At 36.0% G+C, this 20,813-nt stretch overlaps 1 long non-coding RNA gene across 4 annotated transcripts; it reads left to right on the forward strand.

Annotated features, from left to right (window-relative positions):
• Nucleotides 1-14,762: 14,762 nt before the first annotated feature.
• Nucleotides 14,763-20,608, forward strand: LOC131040011 (uncharacterized). Of its 4 annotated transcripts, none has more exons than XR_009358478.1 (6): nucleotides 14,763-14,982; nucleotides 15,083-15,423; nucleotides 19,295-19,812; nucleotides 19,932-20,016; nucleotides 20,130-20,199; nucleotides 20,288-20,608. It is a non-coding gene; the product is annotated as an uncharacterized LOC131040011 (long non-coding RNA). The 4 variants fall into 4 exon arrangements; XR_009358479.1 differs by having other exon boundaries at nucleotides 19,295-19,441; XR_009104747.2 differs by having other exon boundaries at nucleotides 19,295-20,016.
• The last annotated feature ends 205 nt before the right edge of the window (nucleotides 20,609-20,813 follow it).

The following is a 20,813-nucleotide window of genomic DNA, read 5'->3' on the forward strand; positions in this document are numbered from 1 at the left end:
AGGACTACAATACTATATTTTGGGTTTTCAAGATCATTCCATTTGACCCTTCAACTAGAGGTTTAACGGCCAAAAATCTGCAAAAAAATGTAGAAATCTTCAGAGAAGTGTTAAAAAAGGGGTTCAAATGAAGGCGGGTTCGAGAGAACACCCCATTTTTAGGGGAGTTCGAATGAAGAGGGGTTCAATCGAACCCCTGCACTATAATTGAAAAATGACATAAAGAAGAATTAAAGGTGCTTTGCTTGAAAGAGGGGGTTGGAGCGAAGCGGGAGCTTCACTCGAACCCCAAAGGGTATTCCATTCGAACACCCCCACTTCGCTCGAACCCCCCATAAATAGAATTCTCCACTTTCGCCAATTTCCTTTGTTGGAAAAAGTGGGAACCATTAATGTGGGATAACCCAGGGGTGTTAATTTTAATTTTAATATCCTCATTGACAAGAATCTCCACCTTTTTTTGAGTCTTTTATTTTTTTTCAAATTTTTTTTGCCCAAGATTTGGGTCTGCGAAACAAGGGATTTCTTTTTACCAACCCATCTAGGTGGGTTTTTTCTACTGATACTAGTACCATGAGTGGTCTTCTGCAGTGGGCCTTCATTCTCTAAGGGTTTATATTCTGAGTCGTCTGACACATGGACAGCATTTCAGTCCATAGCCATTCCTCCCTCAGCATTGTCAAACTCCATGTCTGAAACATCGTGCACCTCTTGGCTGGCTAAAGACTTAGGGTTTTTCAAAGCAAGGGAGGGTTTAATCTGAAGGAATTTCACATACTCTATGATTGCGAGGATTAAATACTCATGTAGAACCAGATTATCCTCATTCTTGGAGTGCTTGCTAATAGATAACTCCAAAGAAGATAACAAATAAAATTGAATAAAAAAAATTTGTCGCTCCTTTCCCTAAAAAATTTCCTCCCCTCCATACTGAGCCTAGAGATCTTACCAATAAAGGATTCATCATTTCTGAACTCTGCCCCATACACACACAACACCCTATTATCCCAATTGCTCACAAACAAATTCGTGAGCTGATGGTTGTGTCCATGAAGTTTCCGAACAAAGGGCTCCATTCCGCCATCAACAACTTCTCTCTAGACCTCCTCATTTTTTTCCCAAAGCTCACATGAGGATGACTCCATTCTATTTTTGTCTCCCCCCATTATGTTACTGCTTCTGTAATTCTTTCCAACGACACCAAAACCAAACTTCAAACTGGCTCAAAACAAACAGAGCCACAGGAAAAATCTAGAAACTTGATTTTACTTCTTTCTATGAAAAGTCCTACACATGTGATCTGTCATCACTAATGTTCAAGCGAAGAGAGATTTCTGGCATCCTTCCTTGCCAGCTCACACAATTGGAATGGGAAGGAATCCCCTTCATGCCACCACTTTTCATCATCTCTAACCACACCAAGATTAGCCACATGGTTAGCTGGCCTATTACCCTCCCTCAAAACATGGGATATTTTAATAGCCTTAAATTTGGTCATCATTTCAAAGAATTCCTGCATTAAATGGTTAATCATTCACCTAGAAGGATATTTTTTGTTCAAAGAATTAATTATATTTAACGATTCACTCTCCATCTGTACCTTCTTAAATCTTTCATGGCTAGCTAGTTTAAGCCCAATGTAGGCTGCATTTGCCTTGAGAAAAATATTTATAGTATTGTTTATAGTAGATAAGATAAGATTTTTGTAGATTTTTCTAGATTTGGAGACGAAAAAAATTAATATTTACTTATTTATAATGGATGAGATAAGATTTGTTTTGATTTATATAGATTTTTTTTTTCTTGTCATGTGAAACATCACATTTAATGTTTAAATTAAATAAGAAATAAATGCAAATACTTTTAAAATATTAGTATCATAAGATTTTTCTCATTTCATTCAATGAAATAAGAATTCCAAAGATTTTATTCGAATGCAATCACCATTTATCATTATGGGGGAGATAATAATTTATTGTCTTTTTGGGTGCTGGTAAATAATATTGCCTAAATAACTAAATAAATTAAAAATAAAAATAAATTTTTTGTATTGACTATTTGGAGTGAAGACCAATAAAATAAGAGATAAATTTTATTTTATAAATTGAAAAAAAATTGTGTCTCAATTTTAACTATAGAACTCCATGCAAATATGTAAAAATACTACCACATTATTGGATGGATTCAAAAATCAAATATATTCAATGAATGCATTAGTATACCTACCTATCGATAGGAAACTAATAAATTATGTTTATAAAAAAATGAAAGTATTTATACTCAAAAAAATATATATTTGTGATGAATGGGGGTCACAATGCATTTCACGTGCTTGAGCAACACTTGTCTCCCTACAATATTATAAACTATCGATATTCCTATACTCGATGTATTGTCTCTTTGACTGAAGTAGATAAACGTGCAAGAAATATGGATTACATTCAAAAGTATGTCTTTCATGGCTACTATCACAAACCTTATCAGCGAGATTCACGCGACACTGGAATTAGACGTCTCAAGTGCGTAATGGCCTATAGACAACCAACCTAGACTATGCCTTCTCGTACCTGACCAGATCGGAATTCAATGTCATGTTAAAAAAATGTTGTGAATGTTGCCAATGTGGAATCCAAATCAATGCAAAATAAAATAACTCGGATGCAAGTTGTATGCAATGCAAAACCCAAGATAGACAAGAACACACAAAGTTGGTTGGCAAACACGGATGCTTTTCAATTATGCAAAACCAACATTACAAAACCAAAGCCATGCATAATGAGTTGAGAAACACTAGTCTCCTTAATGTCTAAAGCTAAAAAAGTGCTTGGTCAGAATTATTACAATGAAATCACATAGAGCTCACAGCTCAGTCCCCAGTCCCACAATTAGACCTCCTCGACTCACCTTGTTGCCTTTCGCCTAACTGCGCTCCGCTCGAACTTTTGCTCTGATGATCTGATCTGCCTTATGATCAAATGATTAAGGCATCCCACCTTATATAGCCAAGTCCCCTATGATGCATCAAATGGATGAATATTTTCCTAGTCGTCGATCTTGTAATGGCTCGATCGCATGGTACACAAAAATCATGTTGGATGATCTGTGCACTCCAGTGGTCAGCTCAACATGCTAAGAAAGTCGGCCCAACATAGGTCTTCCTTAAACATGCAATCTACCCCATAATGTGTGCCAGAATAACTCTGCACCCAATCATAAACCCCTCGGTACTCAATCCATGAAATCGGCCTGCCAAGTGCATAATCACTCAAGCTGCAAAGCACCTCGGTACTTCTCCCGACTCAAGTTAGCCCCAAATACATAAGTGATCCCATGTGGATCCACTTAGACTGAAAAAGTGTCATCCGTACTGGGCTAAGTGTTCAGGTCAATGAACACACAAAAAGACTTCGTCCCAAAAAGAATGCAAAGTCTGGGTCCATTACATCCTCCCCCACTGAACTTGGTGCAATGCCCTCATTGCTACATCTTTCGACCAAGAAGTCATAGAGGGAATGCTCTCCTAAACTTCAAGACTATAGAGTCGAGTTCCTCTCGAGGAACTCCATGATCTTTACCTCATGATGCCAAAGAGTCTCGCCAGCTTGCCAAAAAGTAGACTCACATGGCTCACCATCAAAAACGATAAGGAATTCTCTATGCACTTTTCTGCTATAGCGTCATATCCGCATAGCCAAGACTTGACCTACTCACTTCTCTGGATGGTCGACCATATTCACAAGCCCCCTCTTAGGAATGTTCCAAACCAAGTCTTCTCAATCTACATTGTGCGCTCTCAGTTGTGACACATGAAAAATTGGGTACATTCCCAGATGCTCTGGCAGATCCAACTAATATGCTACAGGACCCAACTTTTTCACAATGCGGAATGGCCCATCCCACTTGCAAACAAGTGCAGTGCTCAACCCCCTTAGCAATTTAAACTGGTAAGGATCCATGTGGAACAAAACTCTGTCGCCAACTTGAAATTGCACTTGTCTTCTCTTTCCATCAGCATTCTTTTTCATTCGCTCCGATGCCTTGGTGAGATGATAACAATCCAGTTCAACTCGCTCACTCCAAGTCTGTACCATGTCTGTCGCATTGACATCACCTCCTTGATATCCATGCATCATAGTATGTGGAGTAAGAGGCTACTGCCCCGTCACCAACTCAAATGGAGATTACTTCGAAGACTTGCTCTTCTACAAATTATATCTGAATTGGGCTACGTCAAGCAACTTTGGCCAATTGCCTTGATCGGAATCCACAAAATGCCTCAAGTAGATTTCCAACACAACATTGATCTGCTAGTTTGTCCATCCGTCTATGGATGATAAGAAGAACTCATCAAAAGGTTGGTGCCCACGAGCTTGACCAACTCAGCCCAAAACTTCAATGTAAACCTGGTGTCCCTGCCTAAAAGAATGCTTAATGGTATGCCCTAGTACTTGACCACATTCTTGAAAAAGTACTCGGTTTCTAGCTCTGTTGGACATGGTTGCTGGCAAGCAACAAAAATAGCATACTTGCTAAACCGATCCACAACAACCATGATGTTGGAGAAACCTTCCACATTCAGGAGCTGAGTGATGAAGTCCATAGTCATGCTCGTCCATGGCCACATAGGTATTGGCGAAGGTTGGAGCAAACCTCTCAGTCGTTCATGAACTGACTTATCTTGTTGGCAAGTGATGCAAGTCCTCACATAGATCTCAACATCATCTCTCATCTTTGGCCAGTAGAAGCCCCATTCCATAAGTGCCAAAGTCCACTTCTGCCTAGGGTTGCCCACCTAGGTAGAATCATGACACTCCCATAACAACTCTCTGCACAACTCCTTCAATTTCAGAATGTACAAACGGTTCTCTGCATAGTATAGAAATCCATCTTGCAAATAAAATCTCCGAGTCCACCTAACATGAACTTGAAGAACAATCTAATAAGCTTGAGAATCATTCTCAAGTCCTTCCTTAACTCGATCCATCACATCTTCAGCCACTGTGACTTGGCTGGCCTCTCCTTACAAGTTCTCTAGTATGCCCAACTATTCCTAGAGACTGAGAGCATCTACAACCACATTGTCCCTTCTTGGATTATACACGAGCACAAAATAGAGCTCAGCAAGGAACTCCTTCCACATTCCTTGCTTTGGGGTAAGTTTGGCTTGTGTTTTGAAGTAAGTCAAACTGATGTTATTAGTCTTCACTACAAAAGGCACTCCTAGAAGATAGTGCCACCAAACTCTAAGGCAGTACACAATGACTGTCAATTCCTTCTCATGGGATGAATATTTGCACTCCCTGTCATTAAGTTTCCTTGACTCAAAATGCTACTAGGTGCCCATGCTGTATAAGAACCCCTCTGATCGCATAATCAGAAGCATCCATCTGAACCTCAAATGGTTCATTGTATCTCGATAACGCAAGTACAGGTTGCACTATGAGCTTGCTCTTCAACTCCTCAAAAGTATGTTGGTGGCACTCACGCCAGATCCACCTTGTTTCCATCTTCAACAAGTTGGTCAAGGGCTCTGTGATCCTGGAGTAGCCTGCAAAAAACTTCTGATAGTAGTTTTCCAGTCCCAAAAATTGTTGCACCTCATGGACATTCCCTAGTGGTTCCGAATCCTAAATCGCTGCAAGCTTTTCTAGATCAAGTCGGATCTGACAACATCCCACAATGTGCCCTAAGAAGTGAACCTCCTCCTATGCAAATTCACACTTCTCCCTATTAGCAAAGAGGTTGTGTGCCCTCAGAAGGCTAAACACCTCCCTAAGGTGCTCCCTATGTTCTGTAAGACTTCAACTATACACAAGGATGTCATCCAAATATACAACAACACATCTATCCAGCAAGGATCTGAACACATCATTCATGAGGGTGTTGAAAGTAGTCGGTGCATTGGTTAGGCCAAATGACATGACCAAAAAATTCATAAGATCCATACCTTGTCATGATAGTCGTCTTCGCCTCATCGCTCGGTGCGATGCGGATCTAGTAATATCCTTGTCTCAGATCCAACTTGGTGAAGTACCTAGCCTCTACAAGTAGATCAAAGCTATTCACAGTCAAGGGAAGAGGGTATTTGTTCTTAATAGTCAGCTTGTTGAGCACCTGGTATTCCATGCACAAACGAAGTGATCCATCTTTCTTTCACTGAAATAAGACTAGAGAAGTAAAGGAGGAGCGAGAAGGTCGCAAGCATCCCACCTCCACAAGCTCTACAAGCTGCTTCCTTAGCTCGGCCATCTTAGGTCTAGAGAGGCGACAAGGAGCTCGAGATAGCGGTCTTTCTCCCATTTCCAACTCAATCATGTGATCCACATACCTCTTCGGTGGCAGCGCTACTGGTAACTTCTCCGGCATAACATCCGTGAACTCCTTCAGGACATCCTCCACTATAGAAGGATTAGACGAGCCAGATGGTTTGCCTTCGTCCCATCCACTAAGTAAGGTCACCAAAAAGAGCTCCTCGGTCACCTTCCTTCCAACTCACTTAGCACTCAGAGCACTCAGAATTTGAGTTGAGTCACTTTTCCTCACCGTCAGAATCATACAAGGCTGCAACGGATCCAAGATCAAAACACATCCCAAGTATGGAGCCACCATAGCTGCTGCTTGTCTCAAGTAATCCTGTCCCAATATTAGATCAAATTCCTCTATTTCAATTGTCACAAGGTTGACTGGAGCCTAACATGATCTGTTCCTCATGATAGTATTCGAGATCTCGCCACTGACCTTCCATGCAGCAGCAGTAACTGCCTTGAAACTAGTCTTAGTCGAATCCATCTTGAGCCCAACTAACTTCACTCAACTCACAAAAATGTAATTATGTGTAGCCCTAGAATCAACCATCGCCAAGACCTTATTTCCTCCAAAGAATACCTTGATGAAGCATAAGTCGTGTCGACTTGATGCGCCTACATTCAGATTCGTTGTTTCCTGTACAACATTCAACAACTGCAAAATGCCCATCTCGGGTTGAACTTTCTAGTTCTCGGCCACCAATGAATTGATGCGAGTGTGCTCAGGATACTCCTTAGCCTAATGTCTAGATTGTCCGTAAATAAAATAGTTGTTGTCCAACTTCTTATCTTTCGTAGCTTTGTCATTTTTTGCCTTCTTGGGTGGGTGGTTCCTAGTCAGTTTATTCTTCTTCTTCTCTTCTGCTTTTGGTTGTAGTCCAGCGTTCCACTTATCTTTCCTCCAATAATTTTTTTAACGTCGATCTACGGAGTCAGACCATTCTTTGTGAAACCCTTTGGCTGCATCACCCTTATAGTCCAACAAGTCGTCGGCCAAAGTAATCAATCACCTAAGCCAATGTCTGCACCTTCTACCTTTGCATCTCATCGGTGGCCCAAGGTTGCAAGTTCCTCATGAACAAGTACAACTTCCAAGTGCATTCCAAGTCCAACACTTGGAACTTGTGGAAGTAGTCTTGAATCTTCCCGGTATGCTTTATCTCATCAAAGTGAGCTCAAGCCACCCAATCCAAGTTGCCTGGATGGAACTGATCCTATAGAGTCGCCTTCAATTTGAGACAATTATTAATCGACCGCACTATTTTTCCAGCTCACTTGTCCACCACCAAAGCTTCGCACTTCTCGTGAAGCATGAGGCCACCTTTAGAACTTGCACCTCATCAACCAGCTCAAGTGCACTCGACAAGTATTCTTCTACATCTCAGAACAAGTTATCAAATACTTTGTCATCATGATCACCATCATATGATGCAATCGATGCTGATGTCTTGGAACTTTGTGTTCCAACCTAGAGCAGTGTACTATAAAGTGATTGTCCTTCCTTCAAGAACTTGATCTCATCATGGTGCACCTCCACGTTTTGATGGATCCTGTCTAGCACATCTTGCATATGTTTGAGTCTTGATACAATGCTCTTGAACCGTCCTTCTGAAGCCTCCAAGTCAGAAATCCATTGTTCATGATCCTAGAGCCAATGCTTGGTGTGCAACCCTCGAACATCGTATTCTTATTGTTCCTCGACTTCCTCTTGATGTCCCTCATATAGAGGTTCCCCCATCTTGTTCCTTTGCAAATCCTTTGCAAATTTCTGTGCTGATACCAACTGTCACAGACCTTATCATCGAGATCCGTGTGGCACTACAATTAGACATCTCAGGTGCACAATGGTCTGTAGACAACCAACCCAAACTATGCCTTCTCATACCTGATCAAATTGGAACTCAATGTCTGCTTAAAACAATGTTATGAATGTTGCCAATGCGGAATCCAAATCAATATAGAATAAAACAACTCGGATGCAAGTCAGATGCAACACAAAACTCAAGATACACAATAACACACAAAGTTGGTTGACGAACAGAGATGCTTTTCAATAATGCAAAATGAACATGAAAAAACCAAAGCCAAGTGTGTTGTGTTGAGAAACACTAGTCACCTCAAGGTCTAAAGCTAACAAAATGCTTAGCCAGACTTATTACAATGAAATCACATAGAGCTCATGGCTCAATCCAGAGTCCCACAATTAGACCTCCTCGACTCACCTAGCTGCCTTTCGCCTAATTGCACTCCACTCCAAATTTTTGCTCTGATGATCTGATATGCCATATGATCAAATGAGTAAGGCATCCTGCCTTATATAGCCAAGTCGCCTACGATGCATCGGATGGATAAAAATTTCCCTGTTGTAGATCTTGTAACAGTTCGATCGCACGACACACAAAAATCAAGCTAGATGATCTGTGCACTCCAATGGTCAGCTCAACATGCTAAGCAAGTCGGCCCAACATAGGTCTTTCTTAAACATGCGATCCACCTCATAACGTGTGCTAGAATAGGTCCGCATCGATTCGTGAACCCCTCGGTACTCAATCCATGAAATCAGCCCGCCAAGTGCATAACCACTCAAGCTGCAAAGCACCTCGGTACTTGTCCCAACTCAAGTCGGCCCTAAATACATAAGTGATCCCATGCAGATCCACTTAGACCGAAAATGTGCCATCCAAAGTTGGCTAAGTGTTTAGGTCAGTGAACACACAAAAAGACCTCGTCCCAAAAAGAATACAAAGTTTGGGTCCGTTACAGCTACGGTTGTCATCCTAAAAGGAGGATTAGAATTTCCCTACAATTGGCATAGACAATTATTTGAAAGAAACCTTGTCTTGACTATATAAATTGTGACATCATATGGCACACAAAGCTAATGACACCGTTGTTCTCTAATTACTATTTTAATTTTTTAAGATAAACTTATATTAAGATAGGAAGAAACATTCATACTTTGTCTTTCATCCATAAAATCTCTTAACATCCACCTTCTTGGAAGTGACAGAATCAAAACATGAATATTTCTTTATTTGTTGTGGATAGTGTCAAATCTCGTAAGAAGAAATACTTTTTTTATCATCTAATTCAACTTGGTACGAGAATTTGAATAGGGATAATGAGGAGAGGCGTTCTTCACATGTAAGTATTATTTTCTTAAGTAAGTTGTTTTTGGCTTTAATATGGATCTTTTTAATTGCAATAAGATATATTTTATTTCTATTTGATTTTTTTTGTTTTGTTTAGATTTAATAAGGTATTATAGTCATATTTATTATGACGCATTACACAAAATAACATTCTAGCATTATTAGTTGAGCTTCTTGATTGACTACTTCAATGATGATGAACCATGATTTAAAGACAACATACAAGTTTGCAATATATGTAAACCACTTATAGAAAGTGGGGATGTGGGCATTATTGTTCTTCAAATACAAGTATTCCTTCCATCCACAAGTTATTCTTGGTTTTGATAGAAATCTTGTTAATTCTGATATGATATATCTCATCTTCCTTTGTTTCTATTTTGTTTTATTTCATTTTTTTTATTTTTTGTTTAATGAGATAGCACAAAGCATCGTCTATTTTTTATTATTTTATAATGGTTGATAGGTAATTATTGAGCGATGTTTTAAGAAATTTCAATTTTTTTTGTACAATTGTCTTATTATAGATATTTTTGTGCAGGATGAAAATGGAATTAAGTAAACTAAGACCTAATCCCACTCATATGCACACATTGGAATACAAAAGAGCCTAAGGAGATGATTCACTTTGACTACTTCTTTCAAGAGAGAGAGAGAGAGTCAAGGAATATCTTTAGGGTTTTTATTCCTTTGTTTCTATGAAGAGGAGATGTACAAAATGTAATGAAATGATCAACTAGGCTACGAAGATAAGTAAAAGTGCAAATGTAAACTAAAATATTGAAAATTGCAGATCTGAAACTGAGCAAGATCGTAAATAAACAAGAAAGTAAATCTAGAGTTCTACTCTACGCTTGGAGAGTAAACCCTATATGAGTGTAAATGTAAATGTGCATTCTTCAAATCACAAATGAAATGATTGGTCTAAAGCATGAATGTAAATCTGAAAATAAGTGTATAAAGCTCATGCCAAGGTATGAAAATAATATTAAACCATACCAAACCCTCAAGGAGAGGTACAAGCCAATCAATAGTCGATGATCTCGTATTATTCTTAAATATCTTCAAATCTTTAATTGATGATGAAAATGGTTGATGTAGACTTGATAGATGCTTCATTTATTGATCGAATACTCCACTTAACCTGTACTTTCACTTCATGAGTGTCTCCATCATTTGATTGTAGATGGATCCTTTAAATGAGAAAAGAAAAGGCTATATGTATGAAACCCTAACTTTGTTTTTAATCATATGCTGACCTAGAATCAATATAATTTCGCAATCCTTTGGATTTGAACATAATAATACTACCAAAATATGATCCCAAAATTCAAGGAGATAAAATAGGGACCAAGAGGCATCACATTATTAGTGCAACCAACTTCTTCCTAAATTTTTAGGGAAGCAAGGTATTGTAATTCTAAAGTCAATTTCATAAGGATGTGATGATTCAAGGTGTTTAGATATGTGAAATTGGGCCTTGAAGATTGGAATATGACATAATTAGAGCTTTTGATGAATTAATTAATTGAAAGAATAAAATAAAAAGGGGCACACTTAGGGTTAAGAGCCAAATTTTATGATGTGTAGAATGATAAAAGAGGAATTTAGATTTAATTAAATGAATTATCTAAATTATTAAAGGGAAATTAAAATGCAAGATGAAAACACACTAAGGCAGGTGCTAACCTAAGCGTGGAATTGTACCACCCAATTAAGGGTGTACAATTTATGATGCTAATTATGATAATTATGAGTGTATGCAATTTGTAATGTTATATTTTGCCTCCCCTTTAGTAGGTTGATTAATTAAAGTGATAAGTTACAATAAATTATGTAAATGAAATAATTAAGGGTTAAATTGTGTGAAAATAATACTATAGGGAATGGAAAATAGCTCTTGAATAGAAAAGGACTATGCACTTGAACTATGATCTTAAAAGATAAGTATGTTAGATAGTAAAAACCTATATAACAATTAATGTAAAAGTAAAAAATGTCATAAAACTTGCAAAATAGAGGGACTAGAAAAATATAATCTTAAAAACAAAATTTTAGTAAATTATACATTGATGACTTAGTGAGGTAGTGGGATGATGGTTTTAGGCTACCTAAGCTTTGAATAGTGCATGCGGTGGCATGAATAGATAATCAATGGTATCACTTACGTGTGTCTTCAACCAATAATATTTAGCCTTTACAAGCACTCAAGTGTGTGTGCGTGTTTGTTTGTGTGTATATTATTTACTTTTCAAAAAATATCTTAATATATTTAATATTAAAAAAATTGTATATAGAAATATGTTTCTATGTAAAAAAAAAAAGGCATTATCTTTATTATCTATAAGAAACTTAATAATAATAAATATAGGGTAGGTCATTTTTCACTAAAATATAATTTCATGGTACTGAAAAAATGGAAAAAAAAAAATTTATTAAAAAAAATTGAGAGTATACAAGACACATGTTATAACAAATTTAAGCTTATGGTAGTGATTATTTCAAGTCTTGAGTGAAAAATTGGAAAGCTCTCCATCTACTTAAATATCAAGGAAGCAGTGCTTCATTATGTACATTAGAGTTTTAAAACATTCTCAAACTTTGATTGTGTCATAATTTCTTCATATCTCTAAACATTCTCAAACTTTGATTGTACATTAGGAGGATTTTGTCTCTTCCGAATATTAAAATTATTTTCTCTTCCGAATATTAAAATTATTGTCTTGAGTATTGGCACGTGCAAGGGAGAGGGATTACATTCAACGATATATATATATCAATTCTACGGTCATTGTAAGACAAGGATTACATTGAATCTATTGGTTTATTGTTTCTTTTTTCCCATTTTCCACCTCTAATGAGGTCTTATGATTGCTTTTGTTTGTTTTTAATTAGGAAAAAAATGGATTTTACAGGGATCTAAAACTGCAGAGTTACAGTCTAAAATAAGATAAAAAGTCTAAGTTCATCAACACGAAAAAGTTGTCAAATAGATAAAAGGACAACAAACCAGACAAAAACACAACAAAAACTAAAACCAAAAAAACATTAACCTAAATACTTTAAACTCTCAGCTATCTCATTTTCCAGAGTGTTCATCTCTTGTACCGCCTTTTTCAAGTCCTAAAACTCCTGATTGCAGGACTCCGCCTTTCTCTTTCGGTTGACTTTGGTTTTCTTGGATGGACAGGACTCCTCTTTCTGGCCTTTTTCTTTGTCAGCTTCAAGGTCCATGATCAGGGTACCCTACTGGGACTTTTCCAATTTATCAACCATCGTATTCATTGTGGCCACAGAATTCTTAACAATCTTCTGGCTTTGTTTCATAATGGCATTCATAGTTCCCCTAATTTTGCTAACTTCCCCTTCAAGCTTCATGGTTTACTTCTCATTTTCTTTTTTTCATCTTTTCCATAAGTTCCACGATTCTTTGTAGACACTCCACCATGGATAGCTTTTCTTCCTCAGTCCAAATTGCCCCTTCAGCCTTCTGAGGGTGCACTTTTTCAACCAACTCATCCAGTTTACTAGTAGTTGCTATGTTCTTGAGGTTAATACCTTTGATTTCTTGAAAAACCCCTTTAAAAACCTTAAAGAGGTCCACTACGTCAATCCTAGCAATAGCCAAAACATCATCTGAAGATTCCCTGTCTAACTTAAAGTAGTGGTCATCCAGTTTCAAGTCTTTACGAAATCTTGGCCCGTTTTCACTGTCGATGGAAAGGTGAGAAGATTGGGATTCTTCAGAGGAACTAGATTTATCAAAGGGGTCACCCAACAAGTCCTTAGAGTAAGATGCTAGTTTATTCTTAGAGAGGGCTTTCATTTTATTTTTAGCTTTGGATTGGGTTTTCACAGAGAGCTCTTGCTTGCTCGAAGACCTACTCAAAGGGGAATTTTTAGGCAACTTTTTAGGGGGGGGAGTAATTTCCTCTTCCTAGTCTAAATCCCCATCAGAATTACCCTCACACACAGTAGTTTCATTGTCATACCCTTCTGAGTCTAGGGATGAAATGGGGTTAGATGAGACAAACAAACTAGCAAAGTGCTCATGAATGAGCTGGATAAGACCAACATGCAGAACAAGGATATTCCTAGGACTTTTACGATGTTCCAAAATATAGTGTTTAAGTGAACACAAGAGATAGTAGGGGAAAGAAACCCTGACCTTGTACCTGAAGTGGTTGAGGAGGACGAAATGATAGCCGTAAACCCTTGTGAATCTACCATCCACGATAATATATTCAATCACCACTCTTAGTAACCCCCTCTACAAATTCTTAATGGTGTCAGCCTCAAAGTGGTTGTTCAAAACCTTAACCAGTGCTTCCCTTTCCTCCTCTGATTTTGGAAATTTAATGATCGCTTCTTCAGATATGATTGCTTCTGTTTGTTTATTGTTTTTTTTGTTTTTTTCCATCTTCAGTGAGGTCTTACGACTATGTGTGTCTATTGAAATGGTGTTAGGGTGTATTAGTTTAGTTGTTGACATTGATTTTGTAAGTTTTGGAGTAGGGGAAGGGTACGAATAGTTGATATAGCTAACTTCATACATTCTAAGTTTCTAGGTGATATTTCATATGTGACCTAATTGTTTATAGTATTGTGACTTTTGGGTGCTCAAGATGAACGCCATAGGATTTGTTATGTACACAAGGGTATAAAAATGGTCATTTAGAAGTGTTGCCCAATACCTACTTAAAGATGTTCCAATAACAATGCACTACAACCATCCCAAAAAATTTGACAATTAATCCAATACATATTCCTATAAGAAGCAATACATTTTTCTCTAATAACTGTTTTTATCCATATTATAGACAATTATATTAATTTGACTAAAAATATCATAGATAATTATAGAAGATTTAAAATTCTACTCTTAAAAAAGTGATAAATTGTATATGACTCCATTGTAAGTAATTGCTCATCAAATTACATTAAATTTTTCATCACGAGATTTTTCATGAAATTTATTAAATAATAAAACTCAAATGACTTTAGTGTGGTTAATTATAATACATAAACATTCTTAGCCTTGTGTACCCATTTACAACTTTTCTATAACGTACATGAATTTTTCTTATTTCACTTTTTATTGAGCCGATAGACTCTTAGTATGGGCTTTCTTTCCCGGAAAATTGTCAGTATGTCGGTAAATTTCTACTGGTCACATTTATCGGTTGTCGGGCAATGAAAAGCTTGTTGCTTGATCTACACCTATCAGCTCAATTAAGTGGGCCCATGGCTCAATTAAATTTAATATATTTATTTTTAGTTGTGTTGGCAAGAAAACAGTGTGGGAATGGCGTACGGTGGAGGCAAATGATAGTTAATGTGATTTAATAGCATTAACTTTAGTGTTTGATACTTTCTACGTTTGACATAATAGAAAAGTTAATGTGTCTACGCCCACATTTGGGAATTGTTTTCTACAAGCAAATTTTTTTGGGAGCGGAGTAGTTGTTGGGAGAATTGTTTTCTGCAAGCGAATGTTTTTTTCTGCAAACGAATGTTATGAGTAGGTTTGTATATATTCTGCATCTAGGTTTGCATTGTGATTTAGTTTTGTATAGTTATGCCTCATGCAATCTTTGAATTGTGGTTTTTGAAATTTTGGGCTAGGGTTTTCTCAACAGCTAGGTTTCCTCATCAAAGACAAAGATTGTGCGAGAAGACCGCATCGTGCCTGGACCTAGGTTTCTTCATCCAAGACAAGCATTGAACGAGTTTTAGGGGCATATTATTTTTTTTATTTTTTTATTCATAGTATGATAATGCAACTCAAAGTGGGTGTAGGCATAAAATTCATTTCAATGGTAGTTTCTACGATAAAGTTTTGCATTTTGTAGACCTGCAGGGTTCTCTTTGTGAGGACAAGATTGCGTTGTGCTTGCAGCTGGGTTTCTTCAACCAGAATAGCATTGTATACTTCTATTGCTTCTACAGTTCAGACAATAAAAATGGTTCGTAATGGAGTATTTTTCTTTCATTTTATGTGGTTTGTATTTTATTTCACAGTATTTTCAATGTTGTTTTTAAAAGTTATTTAGGATTCCTATGCTTAGGTTAGTACTGACTAGCAAAAATAGGAAAGAGATATCGTAGTAGAGGGATTTTTAGTTTTAAATGTTGGGTTTCTTCATCTAGAATAGCATTGTATGCTTTTGTAGTTCAGGTAATGAAAACGGTCCGTAATGGCGTATTTTTCCTTAATTTTGTGTGGTTTTTTATATTCTTTCACACTATTTTCAAATTTTTTAAAAAAGTTATTTAGGATTCCTATGCTTAGGTCAATACCGACTAGGAAAAATAGGAAAGAGATATCGTAGCAGAGGGATTTCGAGTTTTAAAGCACTTTATTTACTTAATATGGGATTTTTTTTAAATCAATTTTTTTTGAGTTGGGTGTAAATGGATTTAATATTTGCTTTTCTGCATCTAAGACTTCATTGTCAAATTTCCTCTTATTTGTTTTCTCTGCTGGACATTCATGTCAAAATTAAAGACGTAGATCATGTAAATACAACTGACGATCTACTAAGGCACAATCATGGATGAAATCAACTAATTAGTGAAACCCTTAAACAAAAATTGAATGTACTTGCCTGGATTTGTGTCTTCATGCTGAACTTTCCTCTTGTTTCTTTTCTTTGCCAAACATCCATATCACAATTATAGGCATTGATCATTTAAATGTACTAAAGATCTAATAAGACAGACATTGTTGAAATCAAATAATTGGGAGAATGTTTTGGACCCCCAATAATAATAGAATGATGTTCTGAGAGAAAGCCCTATTGAAATCATGTATGAAATCAACTAATTGGTGAAACTCTTAAATAAAAATTAAACATACTTATCTGGATCTGCATCCTCATGCTAAACTTTGATCTTGTTTCTTTTCTCTGCCAGACATCCATGTCACAATGATAGGCACTTATCATTTAATTACTACTGAAGATTTGATAAGACACAGTCATAGTTGAGTTCAAACAATTGGGAGAAAGCCTTGTTTTTGGTCCCTAATAATAACAGAATGATGTTTCGTTGTATATTTGTGTTGAAATCTCTGCATCTCTTATAGTGGTCGCTTAATGTAAAATGCCCCATTGTTTATTGTCCACTTGAATAAATGACTTTGAGCAATTCAATCATCTTTATTTTCTCATTATAATGGGTTGTATATTTGTAGTTGGAGCCTAGCTCAACTACTTCTTTCATTCCAGTTACTTACCTTGGCAAGTAATTAAAACTTCATTGTCATTGGATGTTATCAATGAATATCCATCAGATTATTAACCTTTAAATACTCATACAATAGATCTACATTGAGAAATTTAACCAATGTGTCTGTTTATTTTAATTGCGTCCTAAGAACTTATAGTTTTATCGCATATTGACATTACTATCTTGAAGTTACTATCTGATTGATAATTAATGGTACTTAATGATATCAATTACAATGACGACGACATATCTATAGCATAGTTTTATATCAAACACCGAATTAGAAATAGAACTATAAAAGTAGAGGAGGAAAATGTAGGGAAACCTTATGAACTTGTTGTGAAACTGATTGCACCATTGAAACAACATCAGTTTTGGTTGTGAAATATTGGAGTCCTAGGAACCCTTTGAGCTGTTGGAGGGTTACAATAGTGGTTGGGAGCCCTTTGAATTGTTGGATGGTTACACTAGTGGCTGCTTTTGCCACATGAATCCCACTATTGTTGCATGTGAAAGCATGTCTAAGATGAATCCCAGCTCGTAGCACTCAAATGTGTTAACAACATTCAAAACAAGAGAGTGGCCCTTAAGGGATGTTTACACTCAAACAAATATATGGTGGTTTAGATCATTAGTTCCTTAAAGAAAATATGCAAGGATGCTTCAAAAGCTCCAACGAAAAATGTTGCAGTCAAAGTTAGCTATAAATACAGCTCTAGATTGGCTGTGGGAGAGACCTCATCACCAAGAATTGAGGCAAGGAGAAGAGATACAACTGCCACTGTGCCCACTGCTATATCCTTGGATGCCCCCACCATTCCATTTACTAGAGGAGGAACAAAACTGGAATTTTTTTAAACATTAAATTCCCAGATTTGTATTAGAGTTGGATTTTTAAATTATCATTTTTCCTAAAATTCCTTTCAATGATATATTGTTGGAGTCCATAAATCAATTGAACAAATAGTTGGGTTTCCAGGCCTAAACATAAATCTATTTATCCTAACATTAGCTTAAACCATGAATAATTCTATGGAAATGAAACATCATTGCTAGCTAAAGCATGGGAAATTAGACATAAAACAACAGGCTTTTGTTTAAACAACTAAAAAATATAAATGTCTATTATAAAACTAATTGTTAGAGCCACTTTTTAAGCATGGCTATAATCTATTTAGGTTTGCATTCAGAGATGATATAGCAGGCATCATCACAATTTGAACTAGGGTTAGTTAATCTATCTAGCTTTAAATTTAGGATTATTGATCCACGATAATTCATTTACTGAAAAGGACATTCAAAAATTTTGAAATATAAAATTGAAAAATCTACATAAAATCAAAATAGGATTAGAGGCCAAAGCTTTTAAATGGCTTCATCTTACAGAACAAATTCTCCTTTGACATTAGCTTCCTCATGCTGGTCACAATGATTTGCATGTGACCTTGTCTATTCAGTTATCCAAATATAGATTAGAATGCACTTACAAATTGCATTTCAGAGAGGAGTGAATACCTCTAATAACTAGGAGAGTCACTAAGACTAATGTAAGAATGTGGGTTTGAAGATTGCAGTAAGGCAAGAGTAAGCATCTCTGGTAATTAGTTTAGTTTAAAGACTAGAGTAAGAATGTGGTTGAGCTCAAGGGAAATGACTGTTTAGTCCCTAGGATGGATTGATATATTCATACCTCTCATATACCCTAGCTTATGCATTTCATTTTAGTGGTTGGATAGCCATTTCCAAGTTCAAGTACATTAGTTGTCACATTACAGATAGATGTACTTTTCCTTGCTTGCCACTAAGATATTCATACTCCTATATCTTTTAAAACATTTTCTAGAACCCAATATATATGTATATGTATACATATGTATATATGTACATATATAGATATATGTACACATGGACATATATATATATATATATGTGTATATTTATGTTAATGTATATGTCTATGTATGCTTTGCATTGGGAGGAAAATAGTGTGCAGTGAAAAAAGAGTGTGGGGTGGCAAATGGAGCAGCTACAAGATAGTTAATGTTATATATATATATATTTTGCAGTGGGAACAAAGCAACAAGTGGACAGTTAATGTGATTTAATACTTTTCACATCCACGTTTGGTGCTTTCCCTGTTTCTGATAAGAGAAAGCTTAATATGGAAGTGGAGTCACATTGTCATTTCCATTTTGATTTTTGTTTCTCGTTTCCTGTAATATATATATTTACATATTTATTGCGGTGGCGAACAGACCAACCAGTGGACAGTTAATGTGATTTAATACTTTTCACATCCATGTTTGGTGCTTTCCCTGTTTCTGATAAGAGAGAGCTTAATATGGAAGTCAAGTCACATTGTTGTTTCTGTTTTGATTTTCATTTCTCATTTCTGATAACATATATGTTTATATATGTATTCCATGCTTTATTCTAATGTTTACTCTTCCTTTATTCTTTTTATAACTTCACACTATATAATCCATGGCATTGACATTTGTTAATAGTTAATTACTTGCTTGCTTTCATTTGTTTACTTGATGTATCGAAGACATTTTGGATATAATATTTCAGTTGTGGGTTTAATTCTTCATGTTTTCTTTACAGCCAAACTACGTGGACTCTACTGTTACAACATATCCAATGTTCTTCCAACAAGTCCAGAATTTGCAGAAGGAGCAATTCAAATCATTTGAACAGCTGACACTTGAACCTTTTGAAAGAGATCATGCTTCTATTATAGGTGGTTATAAGGTACCATAAATGCAAAATACAACTACCACTCCTTCAAATTATTTTTTTAATGTCTGCATTATATCCCAGCTTTTCTTATTATTTAATTTCATAGTCAATTTTTACTATGATATTCATAAGCTGTCTACAATAGTTCCATTTAAAAATTATGAACAATTTCAAGTTCAATATTCTATGAAAATACCTTCCTCCATTTGATTATCTTTAAAATAGACCGCATTTTAGTTCTTAACGTTTTGCCTCCACATGCAAGCATGATCCAACTTTCAATCTTGTAATAGTGATTTAGATGATAAATTGCAAGCTCCTAACTGAATTTTGCCAGAAAAAAGTGTATATGTACAGTAATTGACTCTTGCCATTTTTACCAGGTATTCCTTTTCTATTTTTGTGTCTACACAATGTAATCTATTAGATATATGTTGAAACAGCAATTTTTAACTATTTCTACTGCTTGATTCTAATTTTTAACATGCATGGTCTTCCTCAGTTCAATAAAACTTGCAACATGACAACATGCACACCTAAACACACATGATCATCTAATGGACTGCAACCTCCAACTCAACAATTAGGTACCATCACACTGCCCTTTTAATTTCATTTCCTATTATGGTACCTTCCATTGCATTCTATGCTTCCACTTTATAGCCATATCTGCATTGATTTTACATTTTCCTTTCTGCAGGTATTTATCACATATCCTAGACTTCAATGCTTATTGTTGTGCATTCAGCCACTCTACTCGAAATTCAAATGTAAGCATTGCCATGCTTCCATATATACTTCTTAACTTTTAACTTTGTCAAAGCCTCAACTAATTGCATTTTATTTTTCTTTTCCTAGGTTCCCATATCTCTCGTGCACCATTTCACTTAGTTCACAGAGCTTCTTGTATAGAAATTACTTTACCTTTACAATTGCTGAATTTTGCGGTCATCAAACTCCGAAGAAATAATTTTACATAGTTTGCAACTGTTAATATTCTCTTCTGATTACAATAATAATACCACATTTTTTGCTGATATTATTATCCTCTTTCAGGTTGCCATGCTTCACATGCTACATTGCAGTTATCAAACCTTTCAAACAAACTATTTCACACAGTTTCCAATTGTAAATGTGCTTTTCCAATTACAATAATAATAACACACTTTCTTGCTTGTATATGGAATATCTCTACCTATTGAATTTTGAAATTACCTTACTTAGCTCTAGTAAACTATGTTTCTTTAATCATAGATTCATAACTATTTGAACATAGCCAGCCTATCGGCGCTCTGTTGCATGCATATAAAAAATGTGCAACTACTAGTATACTTATGTATGGAGTGGCTATATCTTGTAATCAATATCATATTATATTCTTTTT

Source organism: Cryptomeria japonica, chromosome 7 (genome assembly GCF_030272615.1).
Source record: "Cryptomeria japonica chromosome 7, Sugi_1.0, whole genome shotgun sequence".
NCBI classification, from domain to species: Eukaryota; Viridiplantae; Streptophyta; class Pinopsida; order Cupressales; family Cupressaceae; genus Cryptomeria; species Cryptomeria japonica.